The sequence below is a fragment of the Cryptomeria japonica genome, chromosome 2 (assembly GCF_030272615.1).
Source record: "Cryptomeria japonica chromosome 2, Sugi_1.0, whole genome shotgun sequence".
NCBI classification, from domain to species: Eukaryota; Viridiplantae; Streptophyta; class Pinopsida; order Cupressales; family Cupressaceae; genus Cryptomeria; species Cryptomeria japonica.
In genome coordinates this window covers 173,022,632-173,043,388 of record NC_081406.1, presented here as the reverse complement: position 1 = coordinate 173,043,388, position 20,757 = coordinate 173,022,632, and the positions used below count along the sequence as shown (strand labels likewise).

Genomic DNA, 20,757 nt, shown 5'->3' with positions numbered 1-20,757 from the left:
CATATGAATACATGCAAGGCATGGATCATACATGTAAACCATGAAGTAACAAATAAATACACATAAGGTACAATCATATATGAGAAAGGTTCTCATGGAGTGTACATGTTGAAGACACATCGATCATGAAGCATACAATAGAGAGGTATTCATGGAATAGACATCTGAAAACATCTCATTCATGAAGTAACAAAATGCTAAAGAAAATGACAAGTAATAAAAAAACTTATAAGGATGAGGCATATTCATAACTTTTGCAGTCCCGCCATGGATATCAACACTAGAAGCAACTCATACTGTTAGTGTACATACAAGACAATATGGGAGTTCATTGTACCCATCAACTTGTGGTGTTGTTGTTCATGTTGGCTTTGTTGGACCCTGCAATTAAGATTCAATAAGATTAATTGTGCAACATAATGAAATATTGAAAAGTGTGCTATCTTGTTGAGCTTCGTTTGGTTTTGAGAATAGTTTAATATTATCTACTTAACAGGGCCAACCACATGAAGGTGGAAGCTCATTTGGCCCCTCCCCCCCCCAACATCACTCTAAATTTCCAGTTAACATCTTATAACATTTAATCTTTCTACCATTAATAAAATATAACATTCATTCATTAATATCACATAACATTCGTTAACATGTAACATTGATTAACATTAATTAACATGCAACATTCATCAATATTAATTAACACATATCATTCATAACCATTCATTAGCACATAATTACATTCATTAACACATAAAAATCAGTCATTATCAAATAAGGTAGATTACAATCATTTGTTTTTTTGGTTTTTCTTTGAAGCTATGAAAAAACTAAGTGGAACATCAGTTTCTTCATCATTTCCCCCCTCCATAGTTGTTCTTCCCTCTGCTCGTGATCTTGATGTATGCCTAGTCCTATACTGAGGACGAGGACACTGAAGCAAAGGGGGGTCCTCTGCAATAACAAAGAAATGGGTTAAAGTAAAAAAAAAACTATTATTGTTACAAGTATTTTGTTAATTTAGAGAACATAAATGTTGCACTCTTTACCTGATGGAGCCACATCATTTTGTCTATCCTCAACCTCAACATGTTGAACACCCTCTAGATCACCTGGAGTTGAAATACTAAAGGTTACATTAATGTTGAACACCAATTGCAATTATATTTGTTTAAAGGAATAACATTGGTCCTCTTTACCTGATTGGGGAACATCACGTTCCTGATGTTGTGTACCCAGATCATGCTCCACTTGGTCACCACCGACTACATGCTCTAAAATATTAACAAAAAAGGTTACATTAATTACTACTCTAATTACAAATTAAGATGTTTATTGTATTAACTGTTAGGATTCCCAAAGATACTGAGAGGGGGGGTAAATCAGTATCTAACCAGTGTGTAGATTTACTTGATTTAAAACATGAAAAGCATGTTAAAACTATGTACTGGTAAACCAGAAATAATGCAATAAATAACAATAACAACAACCACATGAGAAGAACACCATAACACAGTATTTTAACGAGGAAACCCGGTGTGGTAAAAACCTCAGTGAGATTTGTGACCCACAATATTCACTTACTGGCCAATAAGGGAATATTACCCTTACAATAGGGTCCTGCACATGCAAGAAGGCCAAGTGCCCAGAGCTCACTGCTCAATTACAAAAGAAATCACACTGACTTACAAAAATGGATTATATTAATCCAATCTCTTGTACTGCTTCAAATTAGAATCTGCTATGCCAGATCCAGTACCGGTTTAAGCTCTACTACATACATAAACACTTAACCTATAATTCACATATTAGGTCTGCATTATTTTCGCCTATCTCCTTATTAAAAAATGATCTACAATGATCTCATACATATATGAGTCATATTACAACTCACCATGTCGGTTTACAGTGATTTTACAATTAATTACAAAATACATTTTAAACAAAATTCTTGTCGGCCAGGATGCCGATGTCTTTCCTTTCACTATCAGTGTTCTGTGTGTCGGTGTAGAGTTTGTCGTTGCCGATGCCGGTATTCTGTCTTTCCGATATCATATGATTGCAAGGTTTCCATCAATGAAAAAACCTTCAATCAGCTACAATTTCTCATTGGAGTGTGCATTTGCTAACAATCTCCCCCTTTGGCATTGATGGCAACACTCATGAGAAAAATAAAAAAGTGTCCAAAAAAAAATGATATCCAAAAATAGTCTGCCAAAATGTTTTTCCAAAACTGTATGCTCCCCCTGAGCAGATGATGTCCTTTATCTGACCATTTTTCTCATCCCACTACTCCCCCTTTGACATCAATGACAAAGGTTGTCATTCGCTGTCAGTGGAGTCCCACTTGGATTCTTGTAACAGGTGGGTTACAATATGAAAGATATCTGTCAAAACTAAATTTATGCCATTGCAGAATGTTTTGCAGTCTTTTATTGCCTCTTGTGTTCTTTGCACTATACTGGTGAGTATGTGCACTTGCTCTTCTAGTGTCTTCAGTTTGGGAACCAGAGCCTCAGATATTTCTTTTCTTAAAGAAATAAGATACTCTAGTCTTGGGCTAAGTATGCATTTTAAGTCCTTTGCCTTGTCCTTTATTTCCTGTTTGTCTTTCTCCAATTTCTTGATTTTCTCTTCCCGCTCTGCAATTTTCTTTTCTAATTCCAAAAATGAATCTGATGTGCCAATCAGATTGTTAGCAATATTATTTATTTTCTCTTGTGCTTTTCTAATCGCCTTGTCAAGATCCTCGTTTAAAACATTTGTTTTGCAGGTGTCCCTGTATAGTTTCTTGAAGTCATAGATTATTTCTCCAAGTTCCGGTAAAAGGGTGTCCATTCCTTCCTTGTTTTTCTTTACAATATCCTCAAAGAATTTCTCTTTTTCTTTTATTAGTCTCTCCTTAAATGTATCCTCATTCATTTGATCAATAGTTATTAGGTTGCCGGTGATAAACTTAGACAATGTGTCTAGTTGACCTAAAGAATCTTTATCCTCAACACTGCACTTTGGTGCTATCAATTTGACAATTGGTATGGTATCATCAATAGCCTTATAGGCTTGTGCATTGCATTTCGTGATCTTCTTTATTGAATCTAATAAGACCTCAGTTACATTAGTATGTCTAAATTTTGTCATAGCTGTACCAGATGTTTGTCCAACAGTTTTTACAATAGCCATGCTACCGGTTGTAGTTATTTCCTTGCTTTGTTTGACCTCTGGTAGGTCAGCTTGTGTTTGCATTTCCACAAACAAAGGTTTAGGCTTTTCAATTTGTGCCAGAGGCACTATCTCTATCTGTACCTGTGCTTCAACCTGTACTGGTTTGGGTTTCTCTAACCATGTCTCAGAAGGTTTCTCTGAGTTTTCAGTTGCTGGTTCCTCAGTTTGTGCCTTTGAACTTTGCTTAGTCGGTTCTTCAGATGGTTTATCTATTGTATCTACCGGTTTCTCAATGGTATCCTTCGCTAGTTGATCTGTCTGTGTAGGCTTTTCTGTGTTTAATTCAACCTCTGCAACCAGTGACTCAGTGTTCACATCTTTCTCCTTATCCTCAGTGGTCTCTCTGTCAACCACGACATTAACTTCCTGAGTATCTACATTTACTGTATACAAAACTTCTGATTCAGGGTTTGTATCTTCTACCGAAGTCTCCATACTCTTAGTGGCCGGTTGATTTTCGCTGATATCTACAGGTGGAGTATCTGAAGGAGGTGGGGGCATACTGTCAATTATTTTTAAACTTGGTGGTCCACCTACCTTGCCTTTACCCTTTTCTCTATCTTTTTGATATACTTTGATAGTTTTAGGTCTGAGTAATTCTTCCTCTTTTTCTTTCTCCACAAAGAAAATATCCCATCCATCAACAGTTTCCTCAGAAACTTCCTTTACTCTGCGTGCCATTAATGCTACATGTCGGTGAGCAATATAAAATACTGTCTTGTTAGCCTCACTAATTAATTTGTCTATTTCATCAGGTGAGTTAACTGGATGCACTACCAGTAATTTTTCAATCTTAATCTTTTTATCTAGTTCAACAATAGATAATCTTCTAGCTTCTAATCTCCTATACAAGTCATTTGGAATTTCATCAACAACTTGAATTAAGAATTTCTTGTATATATCTAAGTGCAAAATTACACTGTTCTCTATACTTTCCTTATCATCAGCGAATAGTGTATTATATATTTTATTGATATTCTTCAGCTTACCATCTTCTGTTATTTCGCTAAGAAGTTTGTCAATAGGAGCAATAGTTTGTTCCACCTTCTTCTTATGAGTAATCTTCTTTGTCAAAGGCATTACTACCTGTTGCTTTTGTCTTGTCCTTTTATGTGTAGGAGAAGGCACGGGTGAAGGTTTTCTTTTCCTCTCAACTCTCTTGATTACAGCAGGTATGTCACTTTCAAAAGAAGTTCCAACCGGTGAAAGATGTGTTTCTGGTTGAAGTGCTTACAACTCACTTTCAGTTATACCAGTTTGTTTTAACACATCTTCCTTGATTGCCTTTTCCTGTTGGGTTCCTTTTCTAACGGCTGCTTCTATGGTCTTAACTCTTTTCCTTGATTGTATTGTGCTTTCAATTGTTTCTGCACTAAAAATACTTTCTCTTCCGATTCCTTAGGAGCTTCAAGGAGGGCTTTTGCATAAGTTTCTATGATGTTGTCATCTGTTTCATAGCCCATTTCAGTTACCCAAATGGTTCTAGGGATAACTGCCTCCATCCAAATTTCATCTTTCTTGATCACAAAACAGATTTCCTTTTGATACTTGTCCACAATAGCTTGTGATAACCTTACTCTAGTTTTCATTTGAGCCTTTAGTGCTTGAAAATGCTCATTTATGTTTTTCTCCCTGTTTTCTCCCATATTGTTCAATAGATTTGATAGTTGTTTTCCAACCGGTATATCAAATCCAAAATCTCTAGCACCAATATTGGGTACCTGTTTGGTTATGTATAGCATCAGACAAACAAGCAAGTTTCCAAATCTGAATGTTCCCTTTTTGTCTCTTTTGATCTTTCCTAAATTGTCTATCAACTTGTCTTTAAGCCATTCACATATGTCTATCCTTGCATTATCATTGACCATGTCATAAGCACTCTTGATACATAGGCTAGAAATTGAGTTTAACCTATTTGCATGTGTAGCCTTATAACCTAAGATCATATTGATAAATTTGACATTTATATCCTTCACATCGTTTACCCTTAGAGATCTCTTATCAAATGTTGCACCAGTTAGGTTTGTCACCATGTCATTTAAGACCTTCTTTGTTTTGTCTGGTCTGTTACCAGTGGAGGGTAACCCTATTACAGCTTTTACTGCTTCTTTTGTGATTTTATGAATAGAGTCTAACCGAAAAAATACACTATGTACCTTAACACAATCCTTATAACATCCTTGGGAAAATCTGGGATACTAAGAATTTCAGTGAAACCTAAGGTTTCTACTATCTTATGTTCAGGTTTGACATTTCCGGAATCATCACAGATTACAGTCTTATACATATTTTTAATTTCATCATCACCTAGTTCATCAATATGACAATGTATATATATATCCTAGGGTCTTCAACATATACTACTCCTTTAGGAATTTGAAAGAATGCACTTATGCTATCATCTTTCTTTGCAATTTTGGGAACTAGCTGAAATACGGGTCTAGGTCGCTTAACAACCTCAACAACAGTAGGGTTTGCAATAAATTCAGGAGTGGATGAAGATGTCATAGCTATAAATACCACAATCTGCCTTAAGGATGAATGATTTGATGGATTGCTTCACTTCTTCACTTGGAATACCTTTGCTCGGGAATTTTCGTGCTCTCGAGGATTTGAATGTTCGCTGAATGAAAAAGGAGCCAAAACATTTGCTTTATAATGTTATTTTCACCAACTACCACATTTAATGCTTGCCGGTTAAGTCACAACTTAACTCATCTACCGGTATAGAAGTAATTTCAACTTCTTACCATCAACTAAGGGAATAATAGCATGTTTTTTATTTTGTTGCTAAACCCCCAAAATAATTTTCTTCAGTTAGATGAAGAGTCTCCTGCCGGTGGAATGTTACTTTGTTCTGCCAGTGGACGAGTACTCCCATCAATATTATGATCTGACTTTCTGATCCATTCTTTTCAAAATTCTTTCTTTACCTCTTCAATTTTTTCTTTACCTTTTAAACTAGGACCTTTGTTATTTGTCGATGAGGACTTGCTTCTACAAAATTTTGCAATATGTCCAATCTTGTTACAAGCATAACAAGTCACATTGTTCTTCTGGATAGATTTCCCATATCCTATGTCGATATGTGTTCTGCATTGATTAGATAAGTGCCCAAATCTTCCACAAACATAACATTTCACATTCATTCTGCAATTTTCTAAATTATTACCAACTTTGTTGCATTTAGAACATTGACCGATGGGTGTATTAGTGTTCTGATAATATCTAAATCTACACTGATTTGCTCTATGACCATACTTGTTACAGTTAAAGCATTTGCCATTAAATTTATAAGCAGTAGGTTGTCTTACCAATTTGTTATGATCATGATTGTTTGCAGTACCAAAGCTTTCACCAATTTCAAACCCAAGGCCATTTGTATCACCATTTGGTTTCTGATTCTTCAGCATGTCACCAAATTCTTCTAAACTTTTCTTGGATTTCTCCTTGTGATGATTTACAACAATCAGTTCGTTCTCCAAGATTCCTTTCTATCTCATGAGTTCAGTTCCGTCATTTTGTGTATGCATTAGATCTGTCTTCAACATATCATTTTCATGACTGAGTCTTGTGTTTTCATTTCCAGGATCATTTAGTCTTCTAACTAAGTCTTCTTCATTCTTCTTTCTATCTTCAATTTCTTTATAAAATCTCATAGTCATATCCTGCATCTCATTCTTTGTTGTACCGATCTCTTGTCTTAGCTTGTTTACCAGATCATTAAGAGTTTCATTTGCATCATTCTCATTCTGCATCTTTTCACAAAGTTCTCTTCTCTTGTTTCTTGCAATGGTAAGATTTTCTTGAAGTGCTTGAATAAAATCCTAAGCAACCTTTAGATCATCTTCAAGTTTGATATTCTTCACTTTTTCTGCATCATAGTCTGAAAGAGTTGTTTCCAATTGCTTTCTCAAGTTTTCTATCTCTACCGGTGACAAGATATTCCTCAAGTTGTTATGCTTCTGAAAATAGAGGACCAGGCTTTGATACCAATTGTTAGGATTCCCAAAGATAGTGAGAGGGGGGGGTGAATCAGTATCTAACCGGTGTGTGGATTTACTTGATTTAAAACATGAAAAGCATGTTAAAACTATGTACTGGTAAACCAAAAATAATGCAATAAACAAGAATAACAACAACCACATAAGAAGAACACCATAACACAATATTTTAACGAGGAAACCCGATGTGGGAAAAACCTCGATGGGATTTGTGACCCACAATATTTGCTTACTGGCCAATAAGGGAATATTACTCTTACAATAGGGGCATGTGCAGGAAGGCCAAGTGTGTAGAGCTCAGTGCTCAATTACAAAAGAAGTCACACTGACTTACAAAAATGGATTATATTAATCCAATGTCTTGTACTGCTTCAAATTAGCATCTGTTATGCCAGATCCAGTACCGGTTTAAGCTTTGCTACATACATAAACCCTTAACCGATAATTCGCACATTTGGTTTGCATTATTTTTGCCTATCTCCTTATTACAAAATGATATACAATGATCTCATACATATATGAGTCATATTACAACTCGCCATGTCGGTTTACAATGATTTTACAATTAATTACCAAATACATTTTAAACAAAATTCTTGTCCGCCAACATGTCGATGTCTTTCCTTTCACTGCTGGCGTTCTATGTGCCAGTGTAGAGTTTGTCATTGCTGGTGTCAGTATTCTGTCTTGCCGGTATCATATGATTGCAAGGTTGTCATCAATGACAAAACCTTCAATCACCTACAATTTCTCATTGGAGTGTGCATTTACCAACATTAATAACTACATAATTAAATTTGAATAGCAAATGAATACTTCCACTACTGGGATGCACATCTGAACCTTCATGTGCAGGTGGTGTTTCATGATTAGCAGGCTGTATTCCACTGTCATGCACATTGTTATCATTGCTTGCTTATTTAAAACAAATATAGTCACTTTATGTTGGAACTCAACACAAATTAGATTATTGGTTAAGTATTCAATTTGAAATAATTTCCATTTAGCATATTTACCTATATGACTGATGCACTCAAATATTGTGTATGCCCACTCAATTCTTGTAGTCGATCAACCACGAGTGTATAGCCTTGCTAGTAGGCAATTCTCTTGTCATCTTCTGTGGGCGCTCTATTGAATTCAGAGCCCTACATTTTTGCTTGGTATCCTTTATTTTGCTTGCATTGTTTGATTAAAAAAAAAATCATTTGAAATTTATTAATATTTTGATGCAATATTTCATTTACATGAGATACTTACAACCCGTGTAACAAGTTTCATATAACCACCAGAGTCGAGTTTGTGTTGCACGTTCTTTTCTTGTCTTGCCTTGGTTGCCTTTGACGTGTCACTCAGTCTATAAAAAGTTTGAAATATGTTAGATTATATAAATATACAAAGTAATTAATTAGTACATAATTACATTCATAATAGTATCACGTGTCTTCTTTTGGCGTCTGGTGGTGTATTTCTTTTTTTACTTTAAATTCTCTCCTTGGCATCCAAAATCAGGTCCTTCCACTCCCTCTTTGGAATCATAGGGGGACACTCGTACTTTAGGTTCTTCTCTAAATGGGTCTTGTATTGGTCCCTCACATACTTTAGATATGTGTCAGCTTTTTCAAGGAGCTTGGTTTTGTCAAAGGTGTAATTTCCAAACCACTCAACCATTTGGTTTGTCAATTCATCTTTTAACCTTTTTTCTTGGTTATTCCACCTTTTAAAGCAAAAACAAACCTGTTAGATTCATAAATGAACTGAAGCTACATTTATTATAGTTCAAGAAATGGATCAAAGGAAAACTCTTTTAGCAATGATATGAAATCAAAATAGTGGATTAGGGTTAGTTCACATATGATGTACCACTTTTTACATATGGTGGGCCCAAATATATGCAATGCAATGTCACTAAGATGTTTATAGAAAATATCATTTTCCTGCAAAAAATTCATGGGATCATTAGTCCAAAATGAGTGATCATAAAGTAAATTACAATTAGACTATATATAATAATAATTTTAAAGTACCTGGAACCTTCTGTATCTTTAAGGGAATCATTTCTTGATCGCTCACCACCAATGTGGCCTGCAACGTTCCCGTATTAGCAATACAAGAAGATCCAGGAAATGATGGTATGTTATCAGTAATAGTCACCTTTGGTGCATCCTCATGTGCATCTCCTGCTGCAGAAAATGAATCCACTATGAAATGCCCCCAAGAAAGAATGCTTGAAGGGAAATAAACACATAACAGAAGATAGAGAAAAAGAGGGACCTACCAACAGTGGGCAGGCCAATATGACATGCAGTAGAAGATGTCTGCATGCTACGTATTGCCGACATTACAGTCGGCAATACATGTGGGGCTACCTCTGATGACGCAGCGATGACATTTGCACAGGAACATTGACAACACCTGAAGAATAATACATTAAATATATGAAAAGTGTAAGAATTGTAAACAAGGATGTACCTTTATTATGAGCATTGACAATATCAAGTATGCTGTGTTTTGGGTACTCAAAGTGATAAACCAAGCAAGCGATAATCCAAGAAAATCGTCATCACCTGAAGTACCTGCAATACCCTGATCATGGTCACCATTTTCATGAGGGCGCAGAAATTGCTGTAAAAACAACACATACATATTTTAGTTATTGACATAAAAGAGAGTGAAATATAAACCATTATTGAACTTTTGTTATAATTAAAGCTTTCATTACTGCTTACTTGCAAGTTTTCTGCTGTCTGAATCAATACTTGCACCCTCTCTCGTATCTTATCAATCATAGGATACATGGATGCCAAAGCAACAATCTCTTTACTAATTTTTCTAAGTCTTTTTTTATGAATTCCATAGGGTGTGTGGAATTTTCAAGGTCATCATCGCTTAATCTTGTTGAGTCCACATCCCTAGAGAGGTGCTCAGGTACTCCAGCTCCCTTTCCCTTTCCCCAAACATATGTCTGTGCCAAGAATATCATTAACAATTACAAAATTAATCTAAAACACTCAAAAAAAGAACATAATAATGTAACAGTTTGCTTCTATCTAATTTGTACAATTACAATAAGGTTTACCTGCTCGATAGAAGTGTCGCAACCTACATCCCTATCTGCGCTATGTGATGGATCCATATCGCCCTGTGACAAAGAAAAAATATAAAAAACGTGAGCGAAATTAAACCAATAGACTTAGAAAAAAAACTTCATAATAAAATGGTATATTGGAGTCATTAATTGGAGGTTGGTTAATTTAAATGGTATATAGTACGTACCACCCCCATGATATTAATTTTGTTTCTATCTATACGATTAAAACTATAATAGATTAGAAGATCTTCCCCTACACTTATTGATTTTATCACACATACGAATACATGATTTCCCTTGCGTGCCTCAAATATGCAATTGGGTTGTTTATTAGTTGACCCAAGTCGTGTACTATTTATAAAACCTACATTATTCTTTGTTTCGTTTGGCCGACCATCAATGTATATAGCCACTTGTTTACTTTGATCATTATCTTTTTGTCGTATATAATTTGTTGACAATGCATACCTACGCATACTTTTTTTATATCGAACAATTTCCATCTAATTATTGTAATTGTAACAAGGTCTGACAAACTCCATCAATTCAACAACTTTGTTGTAAGAGACCTTTATGTCGTCCATGGAAAATATGTCGAAACCATGTAACGACGAAGGTGATATGCGATATATCTTATCGTTAACACAAAAATTGGTGTTTAATAGAGGAAGTTCCTTGAGTACCCATTGTTTCTGTAGATGTTTGTACCTCAATGGCACCTCAATGTCGCCTTTGGTCTCATCATCATAAGAACATGACCCCCCTTGATCAAGGAAAAATTTCATGCATTTATTGAATTTTTTTCTAATCTTTTGACCTCTAGTTGATCTCCCTATTGTAGACCTACTACATGTCTCACTTTCATTTTCTATTTCTGTATTTCCCTCACTTGAGGAAGACACATCTTACAAATACCTATTTGGGGGTACCTACACTCCATCAAATGAGAGAGTTAGTTGGTAATGACAGAGAAATTTTGCAAATGAGGGTAATGTTGATGAAGAATTTGGCCCTAAAGTTGATGTTGGGATTAAAATTTGAATAATTCCAATTGAGGCCTCAAGCACGTTGATAACTGTATTAGATTTGTTGCTAATGTCGATGTTTAAAAAATTGAGGAAGTTTGTTTTCCAAGTATTTTTTTAAAAATAAACTATTTCTATAAGGTGTATTGACTAGTTATACCTATCCATCCATGAGACTGTGCAGGATCCTCGTCAAAGGGGTTCAGGTTCCTGCACATGTAATTCAATTATCTTATGTTAGCTAAAAATTACACAGTACACAACATGAACTTTGTAGACAAAAAGAGTATTAAATAATAAAAATATGTTGTCATCAAAATCATTGTAAATTTTTTAATTCCTTACCTTTACTTTATGTAGACTATGCAGGATCCTCAACTAAATGGTTTACGGTGTCTATAGTCAACGACCTGTTCCGACCAAGGGTGACAACATCACACAGGGACTATACATGAAATCAACACCATTAATTGAGCATCATAAGCATTACATTTGTAAGTTGATAAACAATAAATACATATGTATCATAAGCATCACATGATGTATCATCATATATGTAATTGAGCATCATAATTAGCATTAGATATGTGTCATCATGAACATGTAATCCATCACATATGTATCATAAATCACCATCCATCACATAGGTAATAAACAATCCACATTCTATAAATAAATACAAAGTTCAAAAAATGTCACATGTATTATCATAAACATGTAATCCATCACATATGTATTTTAAATCAACATCCATCACATAGCTAATAAAGAATCCAAATTCCATAGATAAACACCAAGTTTTAAAAATGTCACATAAATAATCACACTCTCCATCTCCATCTCCATATTAAAAGGTGCATCATGAATTAATTATGTAATGGCATTACAATTTAAAACATGATGAATTAATTATGTAACCATATAAGTAAAAACAAATTCTATCAAGAAATCAATATTAAATAGATAATATACTAATCGCATACCTCGTACATTTAATTCATCATCATGAACATCATAATCATCATCGCCATCATCATCATCGTCATCATCATCGTCATCGTCATCGTCATCGTCATCATCATCATCATCATCATCATCATCGTCTTCGTCATCGTCATCACCATCATCACCATCACCATCACCATCACCATCACCATCACCATCACCATCATCATCATCATCATCACCACCACCACCACCACCACCACCACCACCACCATCATCATCATCATCATCATCATCATCAGCTTCTTCTTCATCATCATCGAGAAACTGGCAATCGTGATCATCATCTACTTCATCTTCTACTTCTTCGATATTTTCTTCTTCCATCATATTATACTTTATCGGCCTTCCTCTTGGATCATGTCTAACAACAAATGACCAACCCGGTTTATGTGGAACCTTTGAGTAAAATACCTTCTCACATTGGCTTGGAAGAACATAGGGCTCATCCCCAACTGGTTCAAACGACCTTGTATTAACCATTGTAAAACCATTATCATGTTCAATAACAGTTCTATCAGGATCATTTTTATTCAATCGTGGCCTTTACCATTTGACAACGAATAAAACTAATTTGAAGGAAATTAATGTTGCACTCAAGTATATCATCCAAAATGTCATAGTATCTATTTTGAGATTCTTGAGGATGTATGTCATTTATCGATAAAGTATTTGTCACCTCAAAGACTACAGTCATACCAGAATCACAAGTTTTCTTTCTGTCATCCAACTTTTTAATGCGAAATTTATGACCATTGCAGCACATACCGTTGTGGTGTTTGACCTGTGATATGTCAAACGTGTAAAATTTATGGCATTGTGAGTTGATAAACATATGGGTGATTAATAAATGTATACGTACCTGTTTATCTCTTAAACCATATTCTAAATCAATTTCCCTTTGCGTAACATTGGAATCTCCATTACGATGAGCTTCTTTAACCAATCAAGCCAGACCTTCCCATGTTAATGTGCGACCAGAATGTTGACAACGCTCAATCCATACCATCATCCAATCAAGATTGTTTGCAATATACAAATGTAGTCCATCCCACTCTCGACCAACTGTACAAAAAATAAATAGATGTCTTACAACCAATTTATTTTGAAGATTAAGAATTAATTAACTACAATAACATCTTATAATTACCTCTCACTTTCCTCAATCTACCTTTCCTCGTCAAGTACTCCCCTTCGAATTTGTTAATGGTGTTGGGATCCCAAATGCGATCCATGTGGATATTTGCTGCAACTTAGGAAGATATTCAGAAATGTACACCATAGTTTGGTATACCATATATCCCTCCACCATAGAACCCTCAGGATGTGCTCTTTGTCAAACCAAAGCCTTCAAAAATTTCAAGTGTCTCTCAACCATCCACATTGACCTAGTGTGTACAGGCCCACACAATTCAATCTCCTCAACTTGGTGTATGAGGTAGTGTTCTTGTGCATTGGAAAAAGCTGAGGGTAGACACTTTTGCATTTCACACATTAGATGGGGAATTTTTCTCTTCCAATATTTTATATCTTCTTTATGAATTTCTTTACATGACAACCACCTACAAGATATTCAAGACGCAGAAAAATATATTACATAACAAGTAAAACAAATCACAAATATAATATCTATACAACAAACTAAACAAATATCACTACTTACCTTGTGTATTTTCCAAGATCATATATGACTTGCTTGACATTATTGTCGAAGTCGTCTAGGAGAGATAGAGGTAGAACATAGTGCAATAATTATAAAATTATCTTTTCATTTTTTTCTAACATAATACAATGAAAAGTACATGCACGGTACTTAAATATATAGTAAAAACACAAGAACATGAATTACCCTAATGAAGGTATGCCAATCATGCGTTTTCATCCCTGGCCCAAATTCACTTTTCTTTGATATGAGATTGTTTATGTAGAGGGACATCATGAACAACATCAAGGTCATCTTCATCATCATGATCAGCTGCGCGAGTACTAAATGTGTCATGGATCCATGTATTTGTACCATCATCTTCAATTGTGTTTTGTGGCTTGTGATCGCCATCTTCCATGGGATCATTATCTTCAGCTTCAATATTCACACCTCCATGTTCATCCACTTCGAAAACCATTAAAGGCTTTATGTCTTCAAAGAGAAGTCACTTCTCAAAGCCTCCAAAGTCTTTGAAATGCATTAAAGGCTTTATGTCTTCAACAAGTTAACCCTCAAATTCTTCCTAACCATTAATGGTTAACTCAACCTTCTTGCATGATTAGAGACTTTTTCTCTAACTTAACCCTCATCTAACCCAAGGGTCTCATCAACCATTCATGACTTTAACCTTGGTTATCCCTTTAACCCTTACACAAGAGTTTACCCCTTGGGTAAAAGCTTTATCCAATGGATAACCCTAACCTAACCTTGACCCTTACCTCCTAGGGTAACCTTCATGTCTTCCCAAGCATTTAATGCTTCTTACATATCCTCTCAAGCAACCTCTTGTTGACAATTGTCACCATTTCATTGGTGAGAATTGTAAGCATGGATTGATTAACTTTTAATCCCGACCCTTGTTAAGATTATCCAATCTTGACCATCCATTGCCCTATTTTACCTATAAATAGAACTCTCATTCCTTATTTTAATAATCTCCAAGTTTTCATGCATCTACATTATAGCCTAAATTACTAAACATTTAGCCTCTCTTTGTTAAATTATCATAGTAGCATTTAGAAGCATTTTAAATACATCATAGAATATTCATGTTAAGATAATATATCATTTGCTAGGATAATTTGCTAATATTTTATCATACAGTCATCTTTATGCTAGCTTAATCATCATAGTTTCAATATTATACATCTTAGAATGCATCCATGCATATAAATCAAACATCACTCGTTCTTGGAGTTGTCATTCCTAGGTCACTTTGTTAAGTGTTCTGAGAGAAAAACATTGACTTTAGGGATCCTGTGAGATAGAGAACAATGGGACACCCCTTGGGAAGTTGAATTGATTGAATTAGTTCATATACTTGCACCAAGATTCTCATTGGTGTGTGGGTATTCTGGATTTGAGTTATTCATTTTCGTCACTGCATTTCCCCTCATACAGTAACAATTCATTCCTAAATTCTACAAAGTTCAAATTTCATTCATCTATCATCTCTAGTCATCAATTAAATTTCAAATTTTCATTTTCAAGATCTTTTTCACAATTTGATAATATCTAACATTAACATGACACCAATATGTAAACAAACCTTAATTGAATATGATAAGTTTCAATAAATCGTAATGCCAATCATTCAACTTAAATTCTTTATTAATGAATCTCAATTATGCTAATTTAAAACATAACATTAAACAAATATTTTTACTACACATCTAGTCCCTATCACAAAAGCTTCATGTAATGTGCATGTAATTCACCATATTATGTTTAGAGCCTTGATATATACATAGAATTGAGGATATTCCTATTCATTTTTAAAATCCTTTGCAAACACTAAAGCTTTATTTATATTATAGGGGAATGAAAATAAATTATTTAGATCAAAGGTTTAAGAAAAATATTATCTATACTTATAGGTCAAATCCATGCAAAAGGGTTAAAATGATAGTTATGTGACTTGTAGAAGTGACCCTTATTATTAGATAAAATAGTTACGAATTTTAATTAATTGAATTGAATTTTTAATTTTCTATAATAGAGGTAGATTGATTGGGAACAATTGAAAAATTCAAATCAATACCAATGATAATTTATCATTAAGGTTTAATATATATCTATTTTCTTTATTTTATAATCTTTTTAGATCAAATATAATCATCCTGATTGAGCCTTAATCATATTCAACAATCACTCCATTTTATTCCATGATGATGCCATATGCAATTATTGCATTTTTATTTTGACTTCCTATAAGATCTTTTGTGTATGGCTCCTTCTAAGATACTTTTTTTTTATGATGCATATATGATTTTTCATTTTATTTTAAGTATGTGCTATAAAATTTATACATTCATGCACTTTAATAATTATATTACATTTCAATACACATGATTATGAATCCCTAATTACACATGTGAGCTATTTGCTCTATCATTCTATGAGTTACTACTACCGTTTCTCATCTTGCTTATAATAATGTCCACTTTCAGAGAGAGAAAATTCAAATGTGTGGTGATATTGGTATAATATGAATAAAAGTATCTAAATCAATACAAACATAATTAAAAAATAAAAAAGTATAATTAATATATATAATTATAATTAGGTGTGTTGATTAAATTAATTATATATTTTTTTAAATGTATTTTTTAATTTTATATTTACTTTAAATTAAAGTAAAATTTATAAGTAAATTGTATTATTAAAATATTTTGGAGCGAAATGGCAACTCTGGACGGTAGCAGGAGCGGCGTTGGCGAATAGAATAGGGTCACCAATCTAAGGTACTCTGGCTCCCAATCCATGAAGGTTGGTTCCTGGAGCGATGAAGCGGATATTGCTTTCCCCATTGAGACTGGTCGAATGCAAGTGGTCCAAGAACTGGACAATGTGGGGGTTATAGATAGGTTTCAGGGCCCCAAACATTTCAATCCATGGTTAAACCATGGAAATCCCTATTCAAGTGGTAATATGTGCCTTATTGACCTGCACAAGTGGAATGAGAATGGTTTGAGTTCGAACAACAATGGCTAGTTCTGCAAGGCTAACCATCCTGTATTCGAGGGCCCCAGAAATTGGCATCCACCACCTAAACCTAACACTTCCGATGTGCCACTCAAGAGAAATATCCCTCATACCGACTCTTTTTTGGCTCCCTAGACTGATCACAGTAATTTCCAAAAATGGAATGGGCGCTCCAGGTAAGGAAATTCTAAGGCGGATCAAGCAAGGTTTCGGAGATCTAACTACCGTCCCATTTATCGGAACCCTCGACCAAATCAGGAAAGACGCCCAAACTTTCGAAGAGAAGGCTCCCTCTCACAGTGGCCCCGTTTTCATAATCCGATAAGTAAAACCCCAAGACCCACTATCTTCCTGGATGAGAATAAAATTAATTATGCTCGGCCAAATTTGCTTAAGTCTTGCCTTTTTATCAAGTGGGGTGGTGGAAAGCGAAGTAAGGACAACTTTGAATCTTGGTGTAGAGTGCAGTGGGGAAATGATATTAATATTAATATTCTCCTGAATGATTTCTATATGATTGAATTTATCAACAATAAAGAGCAATGGCAAGCTAAAAATAGAGGTCCATATATCCTGGATGGCATTGAAGTTCACATCATCGATTGGCAGCCCAATTTCAATCCCCGGACATATGTCTTGCCAGATAGCAAGGTATGGATAAGACTATATAATTTTCCCTTGGATTATTGGCACATTGATTTCATTAAGGACATATGCAAAAACCTTAGTACCTTTGTATAGGCCAATGATATTTTAGAGGATAAACTACGGTGAAGCTTTCTCAGAATTTGTATTAGCACGAATCAAGTGAACAAGATCCCTGACGAAGTCAGAATTATTGGGGCTGGAAAGATCTGGATTCAAAAGATTGACAGGGAAGATCAATTGCACATTTGTCCTAAATTCTTCTCCTTGGATCACTCTGGTATTAGCTGTGATGTCTCGGCTACGATACAACAAAATTATTCTTGTATGCAATCTCCTATTGAGGTTAAACTACAACCGAAACCTCCCATTACCGATGACTCTAGGGATGCCCTTTGCAACGATACTCTTGAGAAGGAGAACATCACACTAATGGAGGCAAACCCTTTGATCATAGTCCCCCCTCCTCTCGTCAAATCGAGAGCCAACTAGATCTTCTCACACTGCTGGAGAAGACCAAGACATTGAATCCAAGATTGCGGACTCTCTTCCACCCTCCCGCTTTGTGCCTAGAATTCAATTAGCAACTAAAGATGGAAATCCACCCTCTTTGGATATGGAGAATGACACTATAGGGGTACTGGGAGGGCAGACTAACTCTCCGATAGGTATTGAACTTGAAGATGGTGAAATTGAAACCTCCTCCTCGGAGGGGGACGAGGACTTTGAACCTGACTCGGAGCTTATAATGGAGGGTTCCTTAAAAGGTTTTGGCAAATCAGATTCGATTATTGATAAACAAAATTTTAAACCAAAAGGTGTGCGGGGGCACAAGTCCAAAAAAGTCATGCTAGTAGTAGCTAGTGCTGCCTATGGTCAAACCAAACTTAATTTAGGGAGGGAATTGCCCTTCCCCAGGAGCCATGAGACTCTTATCTTGGAACGTCAGGGGCATCAATACCCCTGGCAAATGGCACTTGATTAAGCGCCAAATTGATGACACCAAAGGAGATATTTGGCTACTATAGGAAACTAAATGGAGCAAGGCTGAGATTGAGGCCAAAATGAGAGTTTGGAAATAGTGGAATGGGTTTTTTAGGCAATCAGATGGAGCTTCCAGTGGCCTAGGAATTATTTGGAACCCCATGAATGTTAAGCTCTCACTTGTGGGAGAAGATAAGTATTGGCAACATTGCTTGGTCACTACTCTTGAACGAAATGAGAACTTCAATCTCTTCAATGTGTACGAACCTTCTTCTGCTGGTGATAAGCGGGCTCTCTGGGATCTCCTATCCTTTAAGATAAATAATATTACTGATGGTAGTTGTATGGTACTTGGGGATTTTAATGCGATCCTTTCTAACACTAAGAAAAGTGGGGGTATTCAGAGGATTGGTACATCCCAAAAAGACTTCCTGGACTTTGTTGAGAGAAATCATGTCTTAGACATGTTCCAAAAAATGGAATTTTCACATGGACGAATCGAAGATTGGGCTTCTCTAATATTGTTGAACGGCTTGACCGGTTCCTTGTTTCTAGCGTTTGGCTAGGCCAAAATCTACCCTTAGAATCATCGATTCTATCACTCACCGAATCAGATCACTACCCGATCAGTCTAGAGGTCGCCTTGGCTCAAGCGGAGGGAGGTACTCCATTCTGGTTTGAGAAAATGTAGCTCAAAGTGAATGAACTACATGATCTAATAGCGGCTTGGTGGAATGAGCCAGTATTTAGGAATCATTCGAGACTTCTCATTCTCCATAAAAATACTCAATTATATTAAGGTTAAGATCAAGGAATGGAATAATAACCACTTCAAAAATATTCATATGGAGAAATTAAGCATTATGGCGAAACTAGCAGATTTAACCAACTCTGTTACAACTTCAGGATTGACTGAGGAGCTATTCATCAAAGAAAATTCTCTCCAATTTGATTTAAATGAAATCCTTAGATGTGAAGAAATCCACTGGCAGCAAAAATCAAGGGAGTTATGGTTAAAGGAAGAAGATAAAAACACCAAATTCTTCCACCGGTCAACCATTTCCAATCGTAATAGAAACAAAATATCGAAGATTATGAGATCGGATGGTGTCACAGTCAAGAATTATCAGGACATTGTGCAGGAAGCTGTAAGTTTCTTTGACTCTCTACTGAATGGTAACTGTCAGGTCGATCATGAAGCAAGAGCCAGAATTTAGAACTCAATCCCATCCATCATTTGTACTAATCAAAATACAGCTCTTTCTATGCCCATTTATATTGATGAAGTAAGGAAAACCACCTTCCAGTTAAGTCCGGATAAGACTCCTAGCCCGGATGGCTTCCCTACCGCATTCTTCCATCATTACTGGGATATCATTGCTCGAGATTTACACTTTTTTATAGAAGAATCAAGAAAGAAGATGACTATTTTAGGGGCCATCAATCACACCTTTTTGACTCTAATCCCAAAGAAGCAGAACCCACAACAGATGAGTGACTTCAGGCCTATCACTCTATGCAATATTATATATAAGATTGTAACAAAGATCATAGCTAATAGATTGAAGCTCCTCGTGATGCACATCATATCAGAGGAACAAAGCAGGTTTGCCCTTGGAAGATCCATTGTAGAAGGCATCATTGTTTCTCATGAAACACTCTACATAGCTAGGAAAACCAAGGACTCTTGTATGATTTTAAAGTTGGACATCCTGAAAGCTTATGACATGGTGGACACGGATTTCTTATTTGATGTTCTCAATAAATTTGGTTTCTGCAAGGAATGGCTTACTTGGGTCACGAGTTGTCTCTCTTCCCCCGAATTCTCGGTTTTGGTCAATAGTTCATCCCACGTTTCTTCTCTTTGACAAGAGGAATTAGACAAGGTGATCCATTATGACACTTTTTGCTTATCATAATGGTTGAAGTCTTAGGTTGATCCATAAGAGCTATCCAGCAAAATGGTCGTTGGCTAGGAGTTAATGTGGCAACAGGGGTTGAAAAAATGACTCATCTTCAGTTTGATGATGACACCATTCTATTTGGATCGGCCTGTAGCTAGGAAGCAAGATCAATCAAAACTTGCCTTGACGACTA

At 35.5% G+C, this 20,757-nt stretch overlaps 2 long non-coding RNA genes across 2 annotated transcripts; both read right to left on the bottom strand.

Moving 5' to 3' along the window:
* Positions 1–787: 787 nt before the first annotated feature.
* Positions 788–2,827, bottom strand: LOC131873708 (uncharacterized). Its single transcript, XR_009371623.1, has 3 exons — positions 1,194–2,827; positions 1,044–1,106; positions 788–948 (listed from the first exon to the last, which is right to left on the bottom strand). It is a non-coding gene; the product is annotated as an uncharacterized LOC131873708 (long non-coding RNA).
* A 5,063-nt stretch (positions 2,828–7,890) lies between these two features.
* LOC131065907 (uncharacterized) lies at positions 7,891–11,879 on the bottom strand. Its single transcript, XR_009111517.2, has 8 exons — positions 11,682–11,879; positions 11,497–11,546; positions 10,300–10,362; positions 9,950–10,185; positions 9,788–9,845; positions 9,499–9,635; positions 9,248–9,403; positions 7,891–9,157 (listed from the first exon to the last, which is right to left on the bottom strand). It is a non-coding gene; the product is annotated as an uncharacterized LOC131065907 (long non-coding RNA).
* Between the last annotated feature and the right edge of the window lie 8,878 nt (positions 11,880–20,757).